Source organism: Miscanthus floridulus, chromosome 13, assembly GCF_019320115.1.
Source record: "Miscanthus floridulus cultivar M001 chromosome 13, ASM1932011v1, whole genome shotgun sequence".
NCBI classification, from domain to species: Eukaryota; Viridiplantae; Streptophyta; class Magnoliopsida; order Poales; family Poaceae; genus Miscanthus; species Miscanthus floridulus.
This window is the reverse complement of record NC_089592.1, coordinates 24,957,925-24,978,665: the sequence shown is the minus strand read 5'-3', so window position 1 is coordinate 24,978,665 and position 20,741 is coordinate 24,957,925. Positions and strand designations below refer to the sequence as shown.

The following is a 20,741-nucleotide window of genomic DNA, read 5'->3' as shown; positions in this document are numbered from 1 at the left end:
CTGAATCAACAACTTTGTTAATGCCAAATCATGGTCCTCGCATAGTTGGACTAATTATCCTAATTTCTAGATTGAAACTGGTCTCGATGTCATTCCTGCAGACGAACAACATAGAGTTTATTCACATCTATGCAGTTCAATCCAATCCTAACAACACCAAAACATGGTACTAATATTATGCATTTCAAGAAGGAAAGGAACACTCACCCACCTAGAAGCCAAGCTGGCCACCCGTCCGCCATCCGTTTGAAATCCGCACCAAATTAGCCTCCTAGAGCGACCGGAGCTTTCCCCGAGAGCAACCCGCAGTCTCCCCGAGCACTTGGCCTGTGTCCTATCTCCCCGCATGGGGCCTGGCTGCCGGCCTCCCCACGCAAGAAGCCCCGCGCCTCGATGCTCCCCTACGTGCCCCCTCACGTGTGCGCGCAGCCGTGGCCGCGCCCCCTCCGAGTGCATGGCCGGTGGCGCCTCCTTCCGCAAGCGTCGGAGCAGCTCTAGAGTTTGGCTTCGAGTAAGGAACGAACCAATGAAGTGGAAGCTCATGAGCGACTATGGATTGAATAGAAACACTGATGGGAAAAAAGGTAATTTTAGCTATGGTTGTCAGCCACCTCTATTAGAATTAGACGGCAAGGTGACGGAAGTGGCACACAGGCAAAAGAAACTTCGGACAACAGTGCTAGAGACCTTTTGAAATTTTTGATGGTACACAAGTAACTTGGATCTTTTATAATGGCACATAGGTAAAAGGCTCGTTTAGCATGTTTTGAGTGTGCTTAGTGCCATAACGGTGCGAGCACATTTGGGTCAGGTTAAATTGGATGGTTCCTCCACTGATGGAATGCCGAGAGAGAACATTTCTAGCTATCTAGACATTAGAGGTGCAAGTGGAGTGACATGCATGTATTTAGTCCCCCAGAAGCTATGTAAGGGGAGGCTAGGGCTCTCTTTCTAAGGCTCTTAGACTCTCGGATAGTTTCCTACGCTCTCTAAACTCTATTTGAACCCTAACTCCCATGTCTCAAACCTCCTGTGTCGTAACCTCTACTACAAACATTTGGGCCCTTGAGCTCAGGAACACGAACAAGCACCACAAATTGGACATAGGGCACATTGACTAAACCAGTATAATACTTGAGTCATCGAGCACTAAGCCATCTGAAGCCATATGCATGGCTACAAATTTACTAGTCATTGCTACAAAATGTCGACAAGTATAGAGAAACTCCAGTTGCCTAGCTTGTATGATTTTATTAACGCAAAGACAAAACTTTGTAGCATGACATGATGTACATGATGCGATTGTTTCACCTCTTGATAGATCCTTAATGATTAGCTGATGTATGTGCTCATGCACATTGGCTTTTTCTCCATTTGAAGGTCCACCCTTTTAAGCATGTGGAATTTGGATACATATGTATTTTCAAGGTTGGAGTCTAACTTAAAGGCTAATAATGGATATATTAGCTACAAAGATGATGTACGGAATCTAGTTCATCACATTGGCACAACATGGCATCTTGTATTCCATACAGGTGATACATGGACAAAGCCATGCCAAGTAGCTTCCCTGAATCCAAATTATTGGTATATGTCTTTTTCCCTTGTTGCTGTTTACGCCAAAACATGTGGTTGTACCCTCCTCACCCCACCTCATGGTCATAGTGAGCCCCACAAATAGAATAGGTCTTTTTCCTCTTGTTACCCGTTGTATTATTTCTCTAGAATGAACTACAGGTCTACAGCTAATCAGTGGCAGAGGCACAGGGTATGGTATGCTCCGGCATACCCTGCGACAAGATCGGCAAGCATAATACATATACGTAGTATATACACATGTATTTGTAAAGAAAAAAAACTTACCTCGTTCAAAGGTATGGCTTTTGAACTATTTATATTGTATTTAGTGGATGGTCTCAACTTAATCTTTAAAGTTAAACGTTATCGTGATACTTAGTGCATGTATACCGAATCATATTGTAAATTCTACAATTATTACTGAATAGCTAAAATGGATCACCGAATTGTATAATAAAATTTTTGGCCGGCATACCCTGAGGTAAAATCCTAGATTCGCCACTGCAGCTAATAAACATTGATATGACACTACTAATTTCTGACCCTATTGCACCGGTAAATTTTTGATGTAATAGGGCCAAATTTGATGCGATAGCTTGCTACCGCATCAATTTCGTGTTTGATGCGAACCGATGCAATAGCTCTAGATGCAATAGCCTTGTCACATCGGTTTGCTGTGACCGATGTGAGAGTTCGCTATTGCATCAACCATCCATTGTCTCTTGCATCAAAATAAAGAGATGCAAAAGGGTTATTGCATCAAAATTATTTTGATGCGAGGTCGCTATTGCATCAGCCATAGATGTCTCTTGCATCAATATAGAGAGATGCAAAAAGGTTATTGCATCAAAATCATGTAGATGTAATACATCTAATAAATTCGATGCAATAAGAATTTCTATTGCAACGGCTAACGTTCAGTGCAATAGACCATATTGCATCGACATTAGGTTCAATGTAATAAAACCTATTGCATCAACATTAGGTTCGGTGCAAATACAATCTATTGCATCGACATTAGGTCCTATGCACTTCAAACTATTGCATCGACATTAGGTTCGCTGCTATTTTATATTGCATCTGTTTTCATTTGTTGAATAATAAAGATTTGTGACACAGAAATTCATAAAATTACAAAATCCAATGGCACAAAAGGGCAATGATATTAATAACTTTAATCATCCACATTCAATAGTTACAATAATAAAATAAAAAAAGCTTCATAGTTCAATAATGTAGCAGCAAGGTCGTCAAAACTGCATTCTAGACTTGTAGAAATGGACAATTAGACTAACGACTCTTAGCACAAATCATGAAAGTTTCGCCATTACAGAATTCTTGATTCAGTTCATCCTTCCAAAGAGTCTAAGCGCTCTTCTCAAAGTGCATCCTCCTGCTCAATGGAAACGGTCCAAATGGCATATGCATCAGTTTCAGACTAAGGACTCTTAGATCAAAAGAGCTGTCATGGTAGATTTATGGCCTCTCACGCCAATATAAATATGTATATCATCTGAAACTCAACAATTGCAATATCATAAAACTATACCAGCATTAGTAGATAGATGATCACCTTACTGTTGGTCACAGGACTCTGGACCTCCTTTCAAAATTAATTCATTGAGCTGTCAAATGAACCAATAATCAATCAGCAAACACATGAAGAAAGAACTGGCCTAATAAATATTCAAATTAGTACCTTAAAGTAGATGTTGAGAAGAATGAGAGGACAATGCTGGATTGGGGTGCCCTACCACTTGTTAGCATTGTGCTTGAGAAAGCGCCCCCCAAAATTAACAGTCCATGATTTCGTATATATTATCCAGAAATGAAACTGGCAGAAGAGAAGTGATAAAAAGAATATGTGGCAAGAGCGGCCAGTAGTTGGTATGAATCATTCTGCTTTGCTCTATCTGAACCGAACTTTAGGTCTTGATCTAATTCATTTGCTAAGAGGGTGAAATCAAATAAATACAGATGGAACTTGTACATAATAGCAAATTGAAGAATGGCATACGATATGCTGACTTACAGTAAGTCTTTAACCATAATCTGGCCTGATGTAAAACAGACCACAATACAGATCGTATTAAAGAGTTCATGTTTGATACAAGAGAGAAGTCATATATAAAATCTGAGATCATAAGAAATCTATTGAGCAGACTTCTGATAGAGTATCCCCACATCATTATTGAGCTGAATGTAAAAAATATAGCTACTTTTGAACAACTGTAAGAAAACCATGGGCAAGTTTTTCACAAAATATCCCCCCCCCCCCCCCCCCCCCCCCCCCCCCGCGTCCAAAGATGGGCTGCAAAAAAAACCCATAAATATACGATCCTTACAAGTTTTTGGCTCAAATGACATAATCATAGCTTAATTTGTAGAGTTATTTCACTGACATTACAAGCAGCTCTTCTATATGATGCCGCAAGACAGATATATATAATCAACACAACAAAGATCATATCACATAGCAGCATACAATTAGACAAAAAAAGATGACCTAAAGTGCACCATTTAAGTAGCAGACAAGAAAAGTAAAGAGTCGGACATACCAGCTTTGTCAAATATTCTTTCAAAACATCCCAGAACCAACCCTGTATGGAAGCTTGTTATAGAGCATCTGAAATTGAAGGATGAACAAATATATAACGATCAACAACTAAAGAAACTATTAACAAAACCACACTATGATTTCAGCTTCGGTTGAATTGTACAGTACACTAAAAATATTTACAGGACTGATGTGTGTTGAGGCATTAGTCAACATGCAAAGGAATTCCAAATATATTTACGCATCTACCGGTATTTGACCATGAGGACCAAGCGTCTGTGAAGAGCGAAGATGCAAGTTGTTGCTGCTGATCAGAGCCAACAAAACCGCAAAGTAACGCTTCCCTGCACCGAAAACCGGTGAATTGCTTTTCTGTTACAGGTAGGAAGTAATCACTACAGGTAGTGCTCAGAAAGTAAATGGAAAACCAAAAAAAGTGATGATGAGTACTAAGAAGAAAAGAGGAGCATAAGCTACATTTGTATTTGGTGGGCATAAAAATCAGCATTCTTAGGATTAAGGATAAGGAACCTTGACAATTTAGACGAACATTCATATGGTAACATAACCATCGCTGGCATAAGCAGCGACCAACCATTATACCAACATTGTTCTATTCCCCAAAGGCATGCATCAGGCAAGGAATAATGGAGAGATAAATAAAAGAAAGGTAATTAACTGCTATCCTATCACTGGTACGTTAAGAAACCATTATACCAGCACTGTTTTATTCTGCAAAGGCAGCATCCATCAGGCAATCAAATAATGGAGAGATAACAAAAAAAACTAATTAGCGGCTATCCTATGACTACCACGCTGACCAAGCTGGTTTGATGGTCAGGCCAACAATGATCTCTTCCCCAACGGCAGAGTGTCTGAGGAACTGAATTACTGAAATTAAAATAAAATGCTTACCTGCAACGTTGCTGCCTGTTTGGCGTTTGCCTGTGCAGAGTGAAGCTCTGTTACACGGTGCCGGCGGCGTCGCTACTGCAGCTGGCTGGGGGCTGCCTGGTTTGGCCTACACGGGCAGCCGGGGCCGGCTGCCGCTTGTGCCCTGCGGCTGCGGCCTCGAGCTTACCATCTGCCCCCGGCCGATTCAGCGATTCGAGAAAACAGGGGGCTGGAGACGCCTCCGCCCCGGCGGCAGGTCCGCCCGTGGCTGCCGCTGCTGGGTGAACAGCGGTGGCCGTCTGGCCGATGCGGTGGTACGATGGCAGGGTACAATGGCCTTTCTTCCCCTTTCCTATCTGGACGGGTCAAAGGGCAAGGGCGAGGAGAACGATGCCGGTGACCATGCGTGGCACAAATCGCGACCGGGCGAAAGGAAGAGGATGCGGAGCCTGCGTGGCGCGTGCGTCGCGGCCGGGGGAGAGGAAGAGCAGGCGGAGCCTGCGAGCCGGCGGTGTGTGTGGCGTCGGCGCGTGGAGCGGGCGCGGAGGAAGAGGAAGAAGAGGAAACGGATGTGGCGAGGTGGAAGCTTCTGCGTTGACGGCGCCGAAGGATAGGGTCGACGGGGTGTGGCCTCTGGACGTGGGCGTGGAGGGCATCCGATAGGCAGAGCTGGGATCGGACGGCTGGGATAGGTTTTGGCTTTTGGGTGGTACTTGCCGATGGCGGGATTTTTTCACTGAAAATGCGCGGGTAGTTGGGTTTCGGCCTTTGTTTTGGCGGCTGTGCTTCCAAATGCAAAGTATAGTTCAAATAAATCTGTAGATATATATTTAATTTTTAAAAAAAAATATTTTTGTGCCAAATAATTAAATTTAAATAGTTTTCTTAATCAAACATACTAAATTAAGATTTTATTAAATTGTCATATAAAAACGTAAAGTTGACTACTAATCACCTTCAATCTTAGAAAATTAATGGGAATTGACTATAATCATGTGCTTATGAAATAAAGCAACATGTTATCTCAATTTAATTTTTTATCCAACTTGTTTAGTATTCTTATACGTATATTTTTGGTTTTGGTGAATAGCATATGAAAAATTCTTTACAAATTGCACAACACTATAGTAAAGTAGTTAGTACAAAATGAGAACCTAATAGCCATTACTTTGCCTAGCCTAATTCACCCAATGCATGCCTCCTACACAAGTCTACTAGCAAGCCTTGAACAACTACTAGAGCACTCAATCAAACAAAGAGGCTAACATATTACTCTAGTCTAGCTAAACTAGTGAAGCAACTAAACTAGCTATTTCTACCAACTACAACCGTAGAAGAAAATAACAAGGATGTAAAAGCACAAGCAAATAACAAAGATAAAAAATCATTAGTATCTCACAAGCTTGATCGGAGCCCTGGCACAATCACCATGTAGTGCTCGACAATCTCAATCAACTCCAAGGCGGCTAGATGACAACAATCATGCCAAAGAGTAACAAGAAAAAAAAACAAAGCCATCACTCTCAACTAATGCCACAAGATGCAAATCAACTATGCAGCACTCTCAATCTCACCCAATGTGATATTTGATGAGTAATGTGAGTGTAGTGGACACCATGTTGAAATGCCCACCTAGAATGAACTTATAGCTTTCTGATTAAAACAGGTAATTACTCATAAATAAAAATGAGCTTTTCAATTCTTATGTTCCATATTTCTATTCATTCTGTCACATGTAAGAAAGTTGTTCCCATCCCATGAACAACCATATCTCAGGAGTATCTTGCTTGAATAATTTATATCTATATCTCTTATAAAGTTAATCCCACTACAAATCTATTTCAACATGTAAGCCACCCACATCATCCTCCACTAACTATCCTCGTCATCTCCGGTACTAGTCATGTCATCCCATTGATTTCAACATCACAATGCAAGTTATCCATGTCATCTCCACTTAATTTTATTCCAAGTTCTTTGCAGTCTCCGCAGCAACGTGTGGGTTATGTTCTTACATTGTTACCCTAGTTGTAAAAAAGATGTAATATAATTAGCATCACGTTTGTTCTTTATTTATGGAGTTTTGATTTTTTTTTTTAATTTTACAAATTCTAATGTTGCCCATTAGCAACAGCTGCGTGTAATTTTACAAATTCTAATGTTGCCCATTAGCAACAGCTGCGCGTAAAAAAAAAGAACAAAAAAAATTGCAAAAGGGCACTTGAACCTAAAACCTCTAGGTACAAATAAGAGAGTCTACCACTAAGATCCTACTCTCATAATGGAAATAGTACAATTTTATTCAATATACTAATAAATGCTCGTGAATTGTACAGAATAAATAAATGGGCCTGTTCGGCTGGTATTAAAGCCGGCTGATAAGTCGACTGAAGCTGATTTGTTGTGAGAGAAAAATACTGTAGATTCAAACTGATAAGCCGGTTGATAAGTTCAAGCGAATGCACTGAACAACACATGAGAAAGAAAAGTGACTTTAGCACTGAGCTAATAATCCGTTGGTGAAAAATGGTATCCCTACTACACGTCGCCCATGGATTTTTTTTTTCTTCATCAGACTTGTTATAGAAAATATACGAGGCCCTGTTTAGTTCCACCAAAATTCAAACTTTGGCACTATGTAAAAAGATTCTCCATCATATCAAACTTACGGTATATGGATGGAGTACTAAATGTTGACGAAATCAAAAACTAATTGCACAGTTTGGTTGTACTTTGCGAGACGAACGTTTTGAGCCTAATTAGTCAACGATTGGACAATTATTGCCAAATATAAACAAATACTACAGTGCGCTACAGTGCTGCACAGTAAATCTGCCGCCGCAGATTCGGTGGAACTAAATGAGGCGTGAATTATTTTTTAATGCAACTATAAAAAAAATGGTCGGAAGCAGTACATGTAATTATAAGTCCACCATGCCATTTATAAAAAACACTAAATATAAAATAGATGTTTCTTAAACACATGACCTTGAACTCGTGTTCGTTTCTTTTGAATCTTTGTTGTCATATTACTTCGTTAGAACATCTCTAGCAGTATTACCTAAATCAGACTAGTTATTTGTCTGTTTAAGTAGCCACTTATTTTCATCTTATCTTAATTTTGCTTCCAACGCCAGCAGTACTGTCTAAATCGTGGCTTTCAAATTTAGTTTAGTAGCTTATGACACGTGGAGCCCACGTGTCATCCTCTTCCTCTTGCCATCGAGGAACTCGGCCATGGAAACAACGTCGTCGCGGGGGAACGACGCGGCCGGGAGGAGCATCGTTGGAAGTAGCCGGCTGTGTAGGAGACCGTCGCTGGAGAAGAAGGAGCCCCGGCCGTCGCTGGAGAAGAAGATCCCGGCTGCTGGGAAAAGGCAGCTGGCTGGGAAGGGGAAGGAGCAGCCGGCCGGGGAAGAAGCCAACGGCGAGCCGGCTGCAGAGTGCAGACCCGCGCCGCCGGGGCCGGCGAGCCGCGCCAGGCAGGCGGATGTCAGCGGGTGCACGGCAGAGGGCGTGCCGGCGAGGAAGTCCGCGCCCCGCCGGGAACTCGCGCCGTGGAGCTCGCGCGCCACGCCGGAGCCAGCGAGCCGCGCCGGTGGCCAGCGAATTGCATCGTTTAGATTAGTTCAACTATATCGCTTAGGTTTGTACTATCTTTGTAGATTTGTACTATCTTTTTACGTATTCTATTTTAGGTTATTAGTTCAGCTATTCGTTTTGTATTCGGATTCGTATCCGACGAAGTGAGGATGCCTGGGATCGTGATGGGGGGCGTTCGGTTGGTTGAAAAACCAGCCGGATTTTACTGTTCTACAATGAATTTCACTGTTTATGCTTTCACAGATTCCTCCAAACGAACAGCCCATACAAAATCGGTGACATGTGAAAAGATCAAGATGCCCAAAAGAGGGGTGAATTAGGCTAATTCGAAATTCTCTTGCAGTAAACAAATCATACGGATAGCTCAATTAACCCCTTGTGCCTAGAAAAGTGTTTCTATTAAACTAATGCACAAAAAATTCGCAACCTATGTTCCAAACTTACTCTAGCAAGCAATTCTATGGATGTAAAACAAGTATTGAATTGATCAAAGTAAATACTCAAGGTAAGTGCTCAAAGTAAATAGAGAGAGAAAGGAACGCGGCGATGTTTTGCCGAGGTATCGGAGAGTCGTCACTCCCCACTAGTCCTCGTTGGAGCACCCGCGCAATGGTGTAGCTCCCCCTTGATCCGCGCAAGGATCAAGTGCTCTCTACGGGTTGATTCTTTGACACTCCGTCGCGGCGAATTACCCAAAGCCGCTCACAACTTGAGTTTGGTCACCCACAAGCTCCGCCGGGTGAACACCGAACTCCCGATCACCACCAAGCCAGCTAGGTGATGGCGATCACCAAGAGTAACAAGCACGAACTCTCACTTGACCACGCGAAGCCTAATGAGAAGATGGATGCACACTTTGCTACTTTTGATTTGCTAGTGAGGCTATTCTCTTGGATTCTCAAATCACAAACACCTCACTAGGACCTTGCTCTTCTTGGCACAAACGTGTTTCTCAGCTGTTGGAATGAGCAAAAGTTACTCCACTCACGAGTGGAGCTTCTATTTATAAGGCAGCCTGAAAAACGAACCGTTATGAGCTTCTGCGGGATGACCGGACGCTCCGATCGTTTTGACCGGACGCTCCGGTCAGTTCAACCCGCGAACAGTTTTCAAGTGATGACCGGACGCTGTCAGGGTCCGGTCAGTACCGACCGAACGCGTCCGGTCGCTCTTGGATGCTTACTGTAAACGACCGGACGCTGGATACTCAGGGTCCGGTCACCACTGACCGGACGCGTCCGGTCACTCTTTCCTAAGTCTGGACCCTTACTGGAGTCGACCGAACGCTAGCCCTCAGCGTCCGGTCACACGACCTTCCAGCGTCCGGTCACACCAGACTTGTTCTTCACGGTCAAATGAACTGACCGGACCCTGCGGCCAGCGTCCGATCGCATCGGAGCCAGCGTCCGGTCAGTGTTTGACCCTCCATTCACTTCTAACTTTCGAACATATGTGAATGAAGTTTGCTCCAAAGGATCTTAGGCATTCATAGGAGCTACCTAGAGCTAGTTTTAACAAGTGTGCACCACACCTAACTCACTAGACTCAACTAGGTCAAGCTATCCATTCATACCCCCCTTAATAGTACGGCCAAAGGAAAAAACAAAGTCCTAAACTACTCTAAGTGTCTCTCCAACTCCAATCGACACTTAGAACTAGTTATCCTTAACCTTGTCGTCCATCCTTTAAAAACCGAAACGATTTCCATCGTAGGGGCATGACAACCTCAATTGCCCAATCGATCTCCATTACCATGACCTAACTTAATTGCCTCTGCAAAACACACGTTAGTCATAGTAATCTTGTATTGACATTAATCACCGAAATCCAATTAGGGGCTAGATGCTTTCAATCTCCCCCTTTTTGGTGATTGATGACAATACCACCTCGAGTATGTTATGGAGTGAGGTTTTTAGACGGGCTTGATTCATATAAGCTTTTGTCAATAAGAACACAAGAGTTAGGCAAGCTTATATGACCTAAGCCATCACAATGTACTTAAAGGATATGAATTAAGCATGAGTATAATAACAAAGCTCATTTGCTTCGAAGTATAAACGCGGAAGCAAAAGCAAAAGAGCATTACACAAGTGATATGACATATAGATAAAGCAAAGTAGAAGTCACACAAGTCAAATATCACAACCACGTAGATAGCACTATCACATATATATAATAGTATGCATGAAAGTAAACACACGAATGCATAAGTAATAGTGTAGCACACAAATAAAACTCCAAATGTATATAATAAGCTAATACTAGATAACTAGCTCCCCTAAAACTCGCTCCGCCTAAGTCTACATACTCAAACCCTCTCCCCCTTTGGCGTCAAACACCAAAACCTAAGGGTCGGTCGGCGGGGCTGCAGCGGACGAGTCGGGCGCTGAAGTACGTGGAGCAAGATGGAACTGGGCGCCATCATCATCTGACCCTGAGCTCTGAACTGACTGACCCTCTAAGGCAGGAAGTGTCGCTGAAGCGGTCTGGGTCTGAGCTAGGGCTGGTGTTGCCTGTGAAGCTACAAGTATGTCTGTCGTAGGATCTGACAAGACAACAGACGAGGGGAGCCTTTGAGTAGTCATGATAGCTGGAGCTGTTGTAGACGGACCGGCAGTATGCATGTGAGGCAGAGTAGGCATGCCGGTCAACTCGCTGAATGATGCTCCAAGACTCCTGGAGACTGACGTCTCAGGCACGAATAGCAAGGGAGACTGCTCTAGTGAGAAACCTGTGTGATAGGAGTAAACTGCGGGGCTACACCAGGTGAGGCTAACCACTGGGACACCTGTACAGGAGGTGAAGTAAACTGAGCTGGAGGCTGTCCCTGACTCTGGAGCCCGATGGGCTGTACTGCTAGAGTCGTCGAAGTGGTAGGAGGCTGTGCAAGCTGGGGCGAAGTCTGTGGCAGTGGGATCCCAATGGCTGTCACTACATGCTGCATGAATCCCATGAGCTGCTGCTGCATAAGTAACTGCTGGTGCTGAAGGAGCTGCTGCTACCGCTGAAACTTGTCCTGACGAGCCTGAAACTGTGCGAAGTTGGCAGCTGTCTCCTGTGCCTGTCGTGTCTGATCCTGCTGCAATCCGCTCAAGAATAGCAATGAGAGCGGGGTCTGTCTGCGGAGCAGGTGGAGCAGAACTGGAGCTACCGGCCTCTGCATCGTGTCTGCGTGGAGGCATCTGAGGTATAGGCTGGTAGTCGTTGTCAGAGCTGTCACTGTACTCGCTCACCTCCTGCTGTGCTTCTAGCTCCTCCTCCTCAGCGGCTGCAATCCCTCTGATGATCTCATCCTGCTGAGCTGCGGACTCTAGCACGTCGGGACGATGGCTAGGCTGTCTGGGTGCCTGAGGAGTGGTGTGTCTGATCCTCTGTGATAGGTTGTAGGCTGAGAACTCTGTGGTAGCACCTGTATACTCATCCATCATACCAGGGGGCTTATCAAGCACTATTTTGTGGATGAGGAACGTGATCCAGTGAGCATAGGGAAGCTGCCTGTGACCCTTGAATCCCTCTGCTATTGTGTCCTCCATCTCTGAAAGCAGGAGATCCCAGATATCAAATACTGTCTGTTGCATGATGGCATTGAGAAGCCAAAGCTGTAAGCGAGTCAGGCCCTCCCTGTATCCCAACCTAGGAAGCAGTGTCCTCCTGATGATTGCCTCTAGCACTCTCGCTGTAGGAGTCAAGTCATTGGGGTTCCTGTTCGACCCCTCACCAAAAGGCTCCTTGAAGCAATGCCGCACTAAATCTGTAGAGGGCACCTGCCCTCCATGAGGACGCCTGGGAGGCTCCTGCTGTCCATAGCAAACCTCATGCATCTTAACAGGCTGCTCCTGTAGCCTCAGTATCTCTCTGGCTCTGCCACTTGTCACTCTGTAGTCTTTGCCTTTGAAAGCAAAGTGAATGAATCTGTGATGAGGATCGATGTAGAGTAAGGCATAAAACTGACGGACCCAAGATGGTACATATATGCCCGTCCTTCTAATCAAATCTGTTAGTCCTGGCAAATATGACAAGTATGGCCGAATGCTCTCTCCGGCTGCTGCCACAATGGACTCTATCTGACAGACCCTCTGAGATCTGAACACTGCCCCACTGTTAAGATATGCATTGTAGAAATCCTCCTGCAGTGGTGTGTAGAACCCCTCAGCTGCCCTCTCATCCCTCCTCAGAGGAAACCAGACCTCAAACTCAACAAACCGCAGCTGCTGAACCTGCCTGGCTATAGCGGCCCTCAAGTCGAGGTGAACCACTAGAGGCGAACCCTATGGTCTAGGTGGAGGACGTGATCCCCTCCGCTGTGTCGGTGGCCTCGGTGAGACTGGTACACAGGTCCGTCTAGAGTGGCAAAGCTGGGGTGCCGGCTCGGTCTCCTGACCCTCCTGAGTCTCCTGGGCTGGCTAAGGCTCTACTGGTGGGGGCTACTGCTGTGCTGACGGACCCTCCTCAATAGCAACCCGTCGTCCTGCAAACGTGGCAGTCCCAGCTGAACTACCGTGACGATGCTCAACCTCCTCAATTGCAGCTCTGACTGCGGGTGAAACTGGCTGATCTGCAATGACAACTCCACTGTGGGTACCACCTCTCTCGGCACGCTCTGCGGCCTCTGCAACAGCTGCTGCTCTCGCTGTCTCTACATCGGGGTACTTCCGCTTCTTGGATGTTACCTACTTGGTTGACTTGCCCTTAGATCCGGCTGGCTAGTGAGGCGGGGGGCCTCCGATCATCATCACCTGGGCCACCACCAACGTTCTTGGTGCGAGCCATCTGAACTGACAAGATGAACTGTCGCTGATGAAGATCAACTGTCAAACTACCCGCTTTCGAGGCTTGGCCTCGATCCTTACTCGCGAGCTTGGCTCCGAGTTGACTGCCAACTGCTAGACGAAACACAACGGAACCGACTGACTGCATGATAGAATAGATGGATATACAAATAAATACCATATGTCTAATAGATGCGAAATCCTAATAGAGAAAGCAATGTAGATGCGAACTTGAATCGAGTGGCTTTCTACCTGACGATCAACGATCCGAGAAGAGATAAGATGTCACGCGGGGGATCTCGGAACCGGCTAGGGTTAGGTCAAACGCCCTGAATGCAATGGGGAATCAGTGCATTGAGAATTTGATCTAGGTCACAATTGGAGATCAAGATTGAAAAATAAAACTTGTCTTACCAATCAAGGGGATGGTAGGGCTAGGGCACTCGGCGTGAAGACCGGCAGCCTTGACAACGGCGGAGCGGTGAGCTTGGGCGCGAGGAAGCCAGCGTGGTGCTGCAGAGGCGTGGTGGCGCGCGAGAAAGCTCGGGCGTAGTGTCGCGGCGGCGCTGGCGCGGTACGGCGGCGCGTGGCTGGCGAGGGGCCGGTGTTGGCGCGGTGGCGTGCGAGCTGCGGTGGTGCGGCGAGGTAGGGGCACGGAGACGCGCGGCTGGCGAGCGGAGGAGGCGCAGGAGGCGGCGGCAAGAGCTAGGGCTAGGGCACGAGGAGTCAAAACGAAAGAACCGCCGATATAAATAGATCCACCGACGCGACAGAGAAGGAAACGGAAAAGAGTCCTGAAACCGCACGAGATCCACTGACCGGACGCTCCGGTGGTAGCGACCGGACGCTACCACCCAGCGTCCGGTCGATTCTAGAGAGGTCCAAATTCTCTGGAATCGGGACCGGACGCGTCCGGTGGTCCATGACCGGACGCAGGCAGGGTCCGGTCAGTACAACTTGGTCTTCCTCCGATCGACCGGACGTTGAACCCTTCCTGACCAGACGCATAGACGCAGCGTCCGGTCACTCCTTCAGTAGCAGTTCACCTCCTGTGAACTGACCGGACGCTAGACAGCAGCGTCCGGTGCAGCTTCCGGTGCACCTTTTCCAGCAAACCTTCAACCTTCCTTCGCGCTGCCTGTTTCCAATCAAATCCCAACTTTGAATAAGATCCAAATAAACACCAATTGGGACTGATGTGAGTGACCTCTCTCAAACCCTCATATTTTTCAAAATATTTTACCTTAGGCTATAATTCTTTTTAAGAAAATAGGCAACAAGGGGGCAAATGGAACAAAATGACAAAACAACATTCATGCATATGCAATACTTGTAAGTAAATCTAGTTGCTTGTCAAGTTTGATCCAAGGTTAAGCTTCTTCACATGCTTTTCAGCGGTTATCTTAACCATGTTAGACAAGCCCTATGTGCATTGCCATAAATTAAATATGTTGTATATTACAATGAATGCAAGGGACAACACAAGCTCAATTTTTTGTGAAGTTACTAAAATCAAGTACATTGAGCTCATTCCGCAATCTACAAAATGTAGCCTCATCTAGCGGTTTAGTAAAGATATCCGCTAATTGATCTTCGGATCTTACACCTTTTAGTGATATATCATTTTTAGCTACATGATCTCTTAGAAAGTGATGGCGGATATCTATATGCTTGGTGCGAGAGTGTTGAACCGGATTATTTGCAAGTTTTATCGCACTTTCATTGTCGCACAAAAGAGGTACTTTCTCTAGAACTACTCCATAGTCTAGTAAAGTTTGTTTCATGTATAATATTTGTGCACAACAAGCACCCGCGGCAATGTATTCCGCTTCGGCGGTGGACAAAGCCACACTATTTTGTTTCTTGGAGGACCAAGACATAAGTGATCTACCAAGCAAATAGCACCCTCCGGATGTGCTCTTTCTATCAACTTTGCATCCGGCGTAGTCCAAATTGGAATAGCCAATTAATTCAAATAAAGCTCCTTAGGGATACCAAAGGCCAATGCTTGGTGTGTGCTTAAGATACCTAAGGATTCTTTTTACGACAATTAAATGTGTTTCCTTAGGACTAGCTTGAAATCTAGCACACATACACACACTAAACATGATGTCGGGCCTAGATGCGGTTAAATATAACAAGCTACCAATCATAGAACGGTAGAGAGTTTGATCAACCGAGTTACCTCCCTCATCTAGGTCGAGATGTCCATTGGTAGGCATTGGGGGTCTTGATTGGCTTACATTCATCCATCTTGAATCTCTTGAGAAGATCTTTTGTGTATTTCTCTTGTGAGATGAAGATGCCTTCTTTCATTTGCTTGACTTGAAAACCAAGAAAGAATGTAAGCTCACCAATCATTGACATCTTGAACTCCTTAGACATCAATTCACCAAATTCTTTGCATGAGTCTTCATTTGATGATCCAAAGATGATATCATCAACATATACTTGACAAATGAAGATATGCCCATCAAGCTTCTTGGTGAATAGTGTGGTGTCGACCTTCCCAATGGTGAAGCCCTTCTCAATAAGGAAATCCCGAAGGCGCTCATACCAAGCTCTTGGGCTTGCTTAAGCCCATATAGTGCCTTGGACAACCTATAAATATGATTAGGATATCTAGGGTCTTCAAACCCGGGAGGTTGATCAACATAGACTAGTTCATTAATAAAGCCATTTAAGAATGCACTTTTCACATCCATTTGATATAGTTTTATTTCATGATGTGATGCATATGCAAGAAGGATACGGATGGCTTCCAATCTTGCAACCGGTGCAAAGGTTTCTCCAAAATCCAAATCTTTAACTTAAGAGAACCCCTTTGCAACTAGTCTTGCCTTGTTCCTCACAACAACACCTTGATCATCTTGCTTGTTGCGGAATACCCACTTTGTTCCAATGACTCTTGCACCTTTTGGTCGCTCTTCAAGATTCCAAACTTCATTACAATAAGCTTCTATGTTTGTGTTGTCAAACTCTTTGCCATTGTCACTTCTTATCTTCTTGAGCTTCACTTCAAATTCATTTTGAGCTCTCTTGGCAAACTTTTTGAAACAAGATGCAACTTTGGATTTGTCATGAAGGAAGAACACCCATGTATACCTTGAATAGTCATCCACAATCACAAGACAATAGAGATTTCCTCCCAAACTCTTGTATGTTGTTGGTCCAAATAAATCCATGTGTAGGAGTTCTAGCACTCTTGTGGTTGACATGAAAGCTTTGGTTGGATGAGTGTTTGCAACTTGCTTGCCGGCTTGACATGCACTACAAAGCTTGTCCTTCTCAAACTTCACATCCTTCAATCCTCTCACCAAATCATTCTTCATAAGCTTCTTGAGTGAGCTCATCCCAACATGAGCAAGTCTTCTATGCCATAGCCACCCAAGTGTTGTTTTGGTGAATAGGCAAGTCTTCAAGTTTGCATCTTCGGAGGTAAAGTCAACTAGATATAAGTTGGTGTATCTAAATCCATTGAATATCACTTGATTGTCATCTACCTTAGATACAACCACCTCCTTCTCGGTGAACAAGCATTGGAAGCCAAGATCACACAATTGCCCAACGGATAGCAAGTTGAAGCTCAATGAAGCAACATAGAGCACATTGGAGATGGAATGATCATTTGATATTGCCACTTTGCCCAATCCTTTGACCTTGCCCTTTGAATTATCTCCAAATGTTATTTTCTCTTGTCCATCTACCTCTTCATCTAGCGAGGTGAACATACGAGGATCACCGGTCATATGTTGAGTGCAACCACTATCAATAACCCAATGACTTCCACCGGTCTTGTAGTTCACCTACACACAAGAGATTCAAGCTTTAGGGATCCAAACTTGTTGAGGGCCCTTCACCTTCTCAACAAGTGACTTAGCCACCCAAATCTTCTTAGGCCTACTCTTGTTAGGGGGTCCTAAGAACATGACTTTCATCTTTCCACTAGAATCTTTTCTAAGCATGTAGTGAGCATTGAAAGCAAAGGGTCTAGCATGCTTGGGCAAGGGTTGTGGTGGAGGAGTTTGGCACTCATGAGCAAAATAGCCTTCTTGTCCACACTCAAAACATCTCTTTAGCTTTGGCTTTGGCTTTGATTGTTGATATTGAGCTTGAGCCTTCTTCTTCTCTACACTTGCCATATATCCAATGCCACTTCTATCCATCTTCATGACGGTATTCATGAGTAGCTCACTTTGGAGATGCTTGCCCCTAGCAAACTTGCTCAATCCCACCTTGAGATGCTCTTTCTCCATTTTGAGCTTCTTGTTCTCTTCCTTGAGAATATCATTGTTCTTCTCTTCCTTGAGTTTCTTGTTTTCTTCTTTGAGCTTCTCATTCTCAAGGATCAACTCTTTGTCATGATCAAGAGTTTCTAGCACAATGGTGTTGTGACTTTTCATCTCTTCAAGATCTTTCATGAGCTTCTCATTATCACTCTTGAGCTTGACATACTCATCATAGTCATTGCACTCAACCACTTGCTTGCCTTTGCTACTAGATCCATGCTCAATGCTTTCATCAATTAAATCATCACATGAGGTAGCTATATCAATCTTAACAACATGGTTAGTAGCATCATGTGGCTCATTTGGTAAGAATTCTTGTGCAATAATAAGGGTATCATAATTGATCTTTAGAGTTGTATATTCATCTTTTAGCTTGTTGTGACTAGTGATAAGCTCATTGTGCACCCACTCAAATTTATCATTTTTATCTTTAAGCTCTTTCTTAGAAGATTTGAGCTCCTTGAGTTTGGATGATATAGAATCATTTGTTTCTTTGAGCTCATCATTAGCCTTTTTTAATGTATCACACTTGGCTAAGAGCGAATCATTTTTAGCATCAAGTTTTTCATTTGTAGCTCTACTCTTTCTAATGATTTTAGTATATTTTCTTAGTATTTTGACAAGATCATCATATGTAGGTGAGTCATCATCATCGCTATCGCTATCATCATCACTAGCATGTTCATCATCACTACTATCATCACTCTTAGTTACCTTGCGTTCACCTTTGGCCATAAGGCATAGGTGTGTAGAGGATGATGGCGATGATGGCGGTGAAGATGCAAGATCGATAGCAATGGCGGCCACCTTTTTATCGTCACTATCATTATCGGATGATCCACTTGATGAATCAATGTCCGTGAGCCAATCACCTACAATATAGGCCTTGCCACTCTTCTTCTTCTTGTAGAAGTCTCTCTTTTTGCCATATCTCTTCTTGTATGGCTTGTTCTTTTTCTTTTCATCTTCATCGCTTGAATCATCTTTCTTGCCCTTGTTCTTGAACTTGTCTTTCTTGGGCTTTGTGCATTGATGAGCTAGGTGGCCAAGTTCACCACAATTGTAGCAATCCATCTCGGAGATTGGCTTTCTTCTTGAGCAAGTGAAGAACTTCTTCTTCTTGCCATCAAACTTGATGCCACTCTTGTTTAGCCTTTTTAGCATCTTGGTGGTCTTCTTCACCATGAGGGCAAGGCTTTCATCATCATCTTCATCACTTGAGCTCTCATACTTAAGTCTTGCTTTGCCCTTGTCTTGGCTAGCTTTGAATGCTAAGTCCTTCTCTTTCTTCTTTGTAGAGGATGAGCCATCTTGTGGTGTGATGTGCATGTACATCTCATGAGCATTGATCTTTCCCAAGATTTGTGTCGGTGTAGGGGCGGAAAGATCACCTTGATGTAGCACGGTCACAATGTGCCCATATTTGTCAATGGGGAGGACACTCAAGATTTTTCTCACAACGTCGGATGGTGACATTTAAGTAAGTCCAAGCCCATTGACTTCCTCTACAAGAACATTTAATTGAGAATATATCTCATTAGCACTTTCTTTGGGAAACATCTCAAAAGAATTTAGCTTTTTAATTACAAGATGATAGCGTTCCTCACGCTCACTCTTGGTTTCCTCATGGAGCGCACAAACGTCCGACCATAGTGCATGGGCGTCTTTGTGGTTCCTTAGACGATTGAACACATCTTTGCAAAGGCCTATAAAGATTGTGTTGCGAGCCTTTGCATTCCATTTTTCATAGTTCACTTCATCGCCTTGAAGTTGTGCGGCATTCTTAGGTGTTGGGAACCCTTGAGAGGCGGCTCTAAGTATTTCAACGTCTAGAGCTTCTAAGTACGCTTCCATGTGGATTTTTCAATATGGAAAATTATCTCCCTCAAAGATAGGAGGAGGTCCATCCCCGTGAGACATCTTGCTCTAAGCGATTAAGCTTAAAAACGTGAACACAAGGCTCTGATACCAATTGAAAGGATCAAGATGCCCAAGAGGGGGGTGAATTGGGCTAATTCGAAATTCTCTTGCAATAAACAAATCCTACGGATAGCCCAATTAACCCCTTTTGCCTAGAAAAGTGTTTCTATTAAACTAATGCACAAAGAACTCGCAACCTATGTTCCAAACTTACTCTAGTAAGCAATTCTATGGATGTAAAACAAGTATTGAATTGCTCAAAGTAAATACTCAAGGTAAGTGCTCAAAGTAAATAGAGAGAGAAAGGAACGCGGTGATGTTTTGCCGAGGTATCGGAGAGTCGCCACTCTCCACTAGTCCTCGTTGGAGCACCCGCGCAAGGGTGTAGCTCCCCCTTGATCCGCGCAAGGATCAAGTGCTCTCTACGGGTTGATTCTTTGACACTCCGTCGCGGCGAATTACCCAAAGCCGCTCACAACTTGAGTTGGGTCACCCACAAGCTCCGCCGGGTGAACACCGAACTCCCGATCACCACCAAGCCGTCTAGGTGATGGCGATCACCAAGAGTAACAAGCACGAACTCTCACTTGACCACGCGAAGCCTAATGAGAAGATGGATGCACACTTTGCTACTCTTGATTTGCTAGTGAGGCTACTCTCTTGGATTCTCAAATCACAAACACCTCACTAGGACCTTGCTCTTCTTGGCACTCACAAACGTGTTTCTCAGCTGTTGGAATGAGCAAAAGTTACTCCACTCACGAGTGGAGCTTCTATTTATAAGGCAGCCTGAAAAACGAACCGTTATGAGCTTCTGCGGGATGACCGGACGCTCCGATCGTTTTGACCGGACGCTCCGGTCAGTTCAACCTGCGAACAGTTTTCAAGTGATGACCGGACGCTGTCAGGGTCCGGTTAGTACCGACCGGACGCGTCCGGTCGCTCTTGGATGCTTACTGTAAACGACCGGACGCTGGATACTCAGGGTCCGGTCACCACTGACCGGACGCGTCCGGTCACTCTTTCCCAAGTCTGGACCCTTACTGGAGTCGACCGGATGCTAGCCCTCAGCGTCCGGTCACACGACCTTCCAGCGTCCGGTCACACCAGACTTGTTCTTCACGGTCAAAT

At 44.5% G+C, this 20,741-nt stretch overlaps 1 long non-coding RNA gene across 5 annotated transcripts; it reads right to left on the bottom strand.

The window, feature by feature from the left end:
* Positions 1-2,722: 2,722 nt before the first annotated feature.
* LOC136501069 (uncharacterized) lies at positions 2,723-5,609 on the bottom strand. Of its 5 annotated transcripts, XR_010770156.1 has the most exons (6): positions 5,051-5,609; positions 4,385-4,479; positions 4,137-4,204; positions 3,278-3,527; positions 3,152-3,203; positions 2,723-2,971 (listed from the first exon to the last, which is right to left on the bottom strand). It is a non-coding gene; the product is annotated as an uncharacterized lncRNA (long non-coding RNA). The 5 variants fall into 5 exon arrangements; XR_010770157.1 differs by having other exon boundaries at positions 3,152-3,527; positions 4,385-4,507; XR_010770155.1 differs by having other exon boundaries at positions 3,152-3,527.
* Positions 5,610-20,741: the final 15,132 nt, after the last annotated feature.